Source organism: Oryzias melastigma, linkage group LG20 (assembly GCF_002922805.2).
Source record: "Oryzias melastigma strain HK-1 linkage group LG20, ASM292280v2, whole genome shotgun sequence".
NCBI lineage: Eukaryota > Metazoa > Chordata > Actinopteri > Beloniformes > Adrianichthyidae > Oryzias > Oryzias melastigma.
This window is the reverse complement of record NC_050531.1, coordinates 4,806,897-4,813,538: the sequence shown is the minus strand read 5'-3', so window position 1 is coordinate 4,813,538 and position 6,642 is coordinate 4,806,897. Positions and strand designations below refer to the sequence as shown.

The 6,642-nt window shown below is 32.4% G+C and overlaps 1 protein-coding gene across 1 annotated transcript in view; it reads left to right on the top strand.

Annotated features, from left to right (window-relative positions):
• Positions 1-6,642, top strand: part of pxdc1b (PX domain containing 1b) — a gene marked incomplete at its 5' end in the record, with an annotated part of 15,704 nt that overhangs the window by 3,186 nt on the left and 5,876 nt on the right.

The following is a 6,642-nucleotide window of genomic DNA, read 5'->3' as shown; positions in this document are numbered from 1 at the left end:
ATAAAAAAGTGTTTAAATGTAATTTCTTATTAAAATATCCACATTTTCATCATCAGAACACAGTGGAGTCACAAATAGACGTCGTGAAATTTTCGTATTGATTCGATTTTTACTTTGTAAAATCGGTGACGTCATATCCGGGGTTGAGCAAAACAAAAGTGAAGTAGTGAGCATGGTTAAATTCAGGGCACTAGATAGTCCAGCACTATATAGTTTTTTAGTAGTTAAAGATCAGGGAAGGAATTTGGACATAGCTAGTGTCTATAAATTCGAAGGACGCCACCCCTTGATGATGTCATCATTATTTGCCTGTCAAATACGTTAGCGCCTAGTAGCCAACAATTGAAAAATATACAACAAAACTGGTTATAGAATTTTAAAAAGTCATGCAAACATTACTTACATTTACATGTAAACTTTTGTGATTGAAGAAATCTTCGGATCACTCTCGTGGCGGAGTGATACACAGTCAAAAGTCCCTACAGGTTACCCTTAAAAAACTATTTCAGACACCCCTACCTCTCTAAATGCCCCTACAACTGTAGGGGTGGGAAGCAGCCGGAGTCTCCATGTTACATCTGTCACTGCTGTGACATCATCAATGTGCGACTTTGTTGTTCCTAACAGAACTAACCCTAACAACGCCACAATCAGACGGTAAATGGTAGAAATAGTGATATCAACATATATATTATTATTATTAAGGAGAAGTTTGTGTTTTTCATTGCTCAGAAAAGTGTTTCCTCTTTTATATGTGTTAAATTAGAGCTTTTTGGAACTGATGTTTTTTTTTAAATCCTTAATTATTCAAGATTGAAAATAATCCCCCTTGGTGGTGTAAAAGTAAAGGTTGGAAGTGTTTTTTTTTATTAGAAAAACTTCCATAAAGTTCCTTTTTTTAGTTGTATTTTGATCTTTCACTACGATATAATCTCACAAATTTAATTGAGAAAACCTCAAAATTAGTCTTTTCACCACTTAAACTAAAATAGATTAACTAATTACATATCATGAGTCATTAAATTGCAACAGAAAAATGACAGCAATACTGCTTTTATAAGTAAAAAAAGTAATTTTTTGATCCAAAATTTTTCCAATTAAAAAAAAAAACAAAAAACATAATACTTGTTCCACAGGAGCTTAAAACATGTATATCATAAAAAGTTGCATTATATATATCTAAGGGTGAAAAAGATGGTGGTTTCTTTAGACCAGGGGTCGTCAACCTTAAACGGTGAAAGAGCCATTTGGGTTTGCTTTCTACTGAAAACCTTTTTTTTTTAAATATATATTAATTATGTCTATTTTTTTTAGCNNNNTATGAATTATGTCTATTTTTTAGCATGAACAAAAACAAAAATATAAATTAAAAAAAACTTGAATTTCTCAAAATGGGATTTTTAAAAAGTTTTTACCTTTTACCTTTAGTAGAGGCCAAATTAGCGAAAACGCTAGCTCGTTGCCTAATTATTAGCTGAACTCCAAATTAGCATAAAATTCCTCAATAAATTAAATCAGCCAAAAATGCTAGCATGTTGCTAAAATAAAAACTAAACTCTAAATTAGCCTAAAAACTCAAGTAGATAACAAATTAGCCAAAAATGTTAGTATATTGCTCAAATATTAGCTTAATTCCAAATTAGCATAAAAAATGTATATAGAGGCCAAATTAGCCCCAAAAAAGCTAGACCGTTGCCTAATTACTAGCTTAACTCAAAATGAGCATAACATTCCTCAGTAAATTAAATCAGCAGAAAATGTTAGCATGTAGCTAAAATTAAAAGTAAACTCTGAATAGTAGATCACAAATTAGCCAAAAATGTTAGCATATTGCTCAAATATTAGCTTATCATTTCATTGAAGGCCAAATTAGCCACACAAAAAAGCTAGCTCATTGCTCAATTACTAGCTGAACTCCAAAATGGCTAAAATTCCTCAGTAAACTAAATTACTCAAAAAAGTTAGCCTGTTGCTAAAATAGAAGCTAAATTCTAAATTAGCCTAAAAACCTAAGTAGATAACAAATTAGCCTAAAACATCTGCATGTTGCTAAATTATTAGCTAAACCTCAAATTAGCATAAAATTCCTCAGTAAACTAAATTAGTAAAATAAAGTTAGCCTGTTGCTAAAATAGAAGCTAAACTCTAAATTAGCCTAAAAACCCAAGTAGATAACAAATTAGCCAAAAATGTTAGCATATTGCTAAAATAATAGATAGTCTCCAATTTTTTTTAAATTACTTTTATTTTTCTTCAGCCAGAGAGCCACCATGGGGAGATAAAAGAGCCACATGTTGCAGACCTCTGCTTTAGACGGTTGACTCAGCAGTTTGTGGCGACGGCATGTTTTCGTCAGAATGAAAAAGCATTTTCAGATGTTTCTCTGCAGACTTCCTCCAAAACAAAGTAGAACTTTGGTACATATTGTTAGACAGTAACTTAACTAAATCATTAAGTTCATAACCAGGATGATAATAACCTATAGGACACACTCATTTTGTTAATATCTTGATACAAAGTTTCTATACATTTTTTTCTTTAAAAACTTTCTACAGTAATGTACTCTAATGATATGCAGCAAGTTTCCTAATTGCAGTTTATTGATCTTTCTGTGTTTCTTGTGATAACTGCAATTGTCTGACTCATGAATCATGAATATTGAAGAGAAGAAAGTTACTTTATTTTCACATTTTATATTTAACCTTCAAATCCAATCTAAATAAAATACAAATATAAAACATTTTTTAGTTCATATATATTTGTTAGTTTTCCCCATTTGAAATGTGTCTAACAGTGGAATAAAAACATATTTTTATGCGTAAAAAAAAAAAAAAAAATCCTTGAAAAATGTTTTATTCTGATTTTTCTGCCCTAAAAGGCAAAAAAACAAACTAAACAAAAACACAACTGGTGCATTCAAATGATCTGCTTTATTTATTATCCATGGATGATTGTTTTTAATCACATGAAGACAAATCAGCAAGATCAATACGGCTGAACTGAGGATCACAGTTTCTGTTTGTTCAAACAGGTTAATAATGAACAAAATGCACTTTGGGTTGAAGTGTCAATAATCTGCTGGTCATGAGGCGCCGACATGATGACTTTAAAATGTGACCTGACTGAATAATATCATATTAAACTTGTTTTTTTGTCCTTTAAATCACCAAATGTGTGTCAGAGTGTCGTTTTCTTTACCTTTTTAAAGGAGTTATGGAAAGTAATTCTAATATTCACCATCTTTTCATTTCAAAATTGACTTTGTAAAGGGTAAATTTAAATAGCAACCACCTGGAGACACTAGTGAAATGTGAACACATATATAATTGAATTTAATAAGTGGTTTGCATGTAAAAGTAAGGCTATTTCTCCAACAAATACATACATATATAAAGCATTATTTCTGTAAATATTTACATTAAAATGAACAAAACTGCAAGTGTATTTGTTGGTTAATTTGCAAATCTTAAAAAAAATTAAAAAATAACCCATATATTCAATTCAATATAATTGTAAAAATAGAGGTCGAACAAACTTTTTTATAAGCATTAAGTAGTAAATTACTTTTAAAAGGATGAAATAATTTCTCTCTATCTTGTCACATTCAATATAAATGTGTTAAATACAGATCTCGTCTCTTTGGCTCCTGTCACATCAGTGACATCAGAGAGTTTTTCACAGCTTTGTTTCTCGGTGTTTTGGCATATCCAAGGATTTGGTGGAGCTCCCAGTTTGGGCTGAAGTTTCCTTGTTGCTTTCCTTGAGTCTGGGCCCGCTGAGCCTGCACAGATGGAAACATCCCTTTCGTGGCGGTTGGAAAGCTTTTACTTCCTGTGCAGGCACAGAAATAGCTGTCGGGGTTGTTGACAGCTCTCCGCCAGCGCCGAGTGCTGGGAAGAGACTTTTCAGATCTCATGACTGACTTTTCACTTCTTTATTCTGCGCCTGTCGCACCTCTTATCCGGATCACGGCTGAGGGGTAAGCGGCGCTCTTAAACTAAAAAAGTAACTTTTCAGCTCCTGCTGTTTTTCAGCTGACAGAATCATCACTGACGGGAAAAACTCCTCTTTTTGCCTCAGTGTCTCACTCCTGTTGCTGTGCTGCTCCTAGGCAACAACAAAGACGATCAGAACATTTAGGGCTGATGTCATGATGAGGAGAGAGTCAGAGGGTGACTGACCGGCTATATTTAGCTTCACTGGTCTGTGAAATCCTCACAACACTCACCTTCCATGTGACTCCGGAGTACATGCAGACTGGTCGTGATTGTTCACATGAGGAGGCTGAAAAATGTGACCTCTTCCCATCATCCCATGGACTCCGGATGACTTATCCTTTATTCAACTGCTGAGTCAAACGAGTCCAGTGAGACTTTAGTATGGGATCGAATCAGGATCAGCCTAAAGGGAACCAAAAAAAAGATGGAAAACTCGAAAAATAGATACTGTAACTGAAATTTGTTTTGAAAATTAGAAAACAAGACATTGTAAATTTGAAAAAAAAAAAAGTTTTGAACATTTTAATTAAAAATTGAAAACTTGAATTAAATCTTGAAAATTTGAAAAAAAAGTTTTGAAAACTTGAATAAAAAATTTGAAAACTTGAAATAAATTTTGAAAATTTGAAAAAAAAGTTTTGAAAACTTGAACCAAAAAATTGAAAACTTGAAATAAATCTTAAAAATTTGAAAAAAAGTTTAAAAACTTGAATAAAAAACTTGAAAACTTGAAATAAATCTTGAAAATTTGAAAAAAAAGTTTTGAAAACTTGAACCAAAAAATTGAAAACTTGAAATAAATCTTGAAAATTTGAAAAAAAGTTTGAAAACTTGAATAAAAAATTTGAAAACTTGAAATAAATCTTGAAAATTTGAAAAATAAGTTTTGAAGATTTGAATAAAAAATTGAAAACTTGAAATAAATCTAGAAAATTTGAAAAAAAATCATGAAAATTTGAAGAAAAAAATATATATAGTTTTTTATTTATTTATTCAAGTTTTCAGTATTTTATTTTTGTCAAATTTGATTTTTTCCCCCAAATTTTCATTTTTTATTTTTATTTTTGGTGTTTATTTCAAGTTTTCAGTACTGTCTCTTTTTTTCAAATTTTCAAAGCATTTTTTTTATTTTTTTTATTTTTTTTCAAATTTACGCTGTCTTGTTTTCAAATTTTCAATTTTCTTTTCAGTTACAATGTCTATTTTTCAAGTTTTTTCGTTCACTTTAAGCTGCCAATGACCTGAATGTTCAGTCAGAAAGCGACGTATGTGTGTTCACAATTAATGTTATAGACTTCTAAATTTAGAAAGTAGCGACGTGTTTGGTGTCAAAACGAACAAAATTGTTGTGCTTTTTGTCAATGTCCTGATCCTATGTGTTAATCAGTTAATCAATAGTTGACCTACCAGTTTGGGGGCCCTAGTCCAGAGGTCGGCAACCTTTAACAGTAAAAGAGCCATTTGGACTCGTTTTCTACTGATTAAAAATTAGAAGGAGCCGCATAGTCTTACTTTACCCTTTAAGAGATTTAGATTTTCATTCTTGACCTAAATGTCTAAATTAGCAATAAAATAAAATGGGTGTGGAAATTATTTGATATATATTTTTAAGTGATCAAGCAGTCTCCCACCTTGCCTAATGGTAAGTCTTTCAATCAGGATCACCGTTTGCTGTCGTTTACATATCTGGAGGATCAACATCACGCAAAATTCTGGGAAAAGTAAAAAACTTTTCTTTTAGGCTGCAACTCGGAGCTATCTTGAGTCAAAAAAGAGGCAGTTTTACGATGACTCGGAGGTTTTGGTGATGACACGGCAGCTTCAACTCACATTCACTGAAACTGCGGCGTGTCGGTGGTTGAACGATTGCGTGGCTTGCAGCCGCCTTAAGCTTATCAGATCAATGCAGAAGACGGCAGTGGAAAGCAGCTGTTGCAACATCTGCTGATTGTTTTAGATTTTAAGTTAAAGGAACACTGAGACCCTGTTGAGCTCGTTGTTTGTCAGCTGATGGGTCTTGCAAGTGATTGATATCAGCTGTATTAGTAAATCATTTCCTGTTTGAAGACAAATAGAGTCTAACTTTTTTCTTGTAGATAACTAGGAGGACAGGAAATAAGTCATGGAGACTGCTGACCCAGCCATGTCGACCGTCTGAGTCAGCAGCTGCCAAACCAAAGCTACCTAAAGAAAACAAATAAACAAAGCCCACAAACTAAGACTACCGAGGTCCAACCACATCATTATCTTTTGAATTTCTTGGAGTTTGTTGGTGAAGCTGCAGTTTTTCAACAATTTATTGGCTTTGAAAAATACAGTTTGGATGATTTTAAAGGTAAAGGCGACTATTCCTGATTGATATAAATATTTTTTATCGTTTTTTTTTAAATGTGCCAGTTTTTTGGGGTTTTGTTTTAACATTTTTATTCTGATTCTGTTCGAGATTTGCATTTCTGAGAGAATGAAGGATCCAAGTCAAGTAAATAGGATCAGTGAATGACATTGTTATGAAGTTAGATTTGTTGGAAAGTTGCTGAGAATTTTTTTCTACATGAGACAGTTTAACAGATACACAAATTTACGGAACCCCTAAAGGGATATCGGAAAAAAAATTAAAGTAAAAAAAAATTACTATCTGGTACGC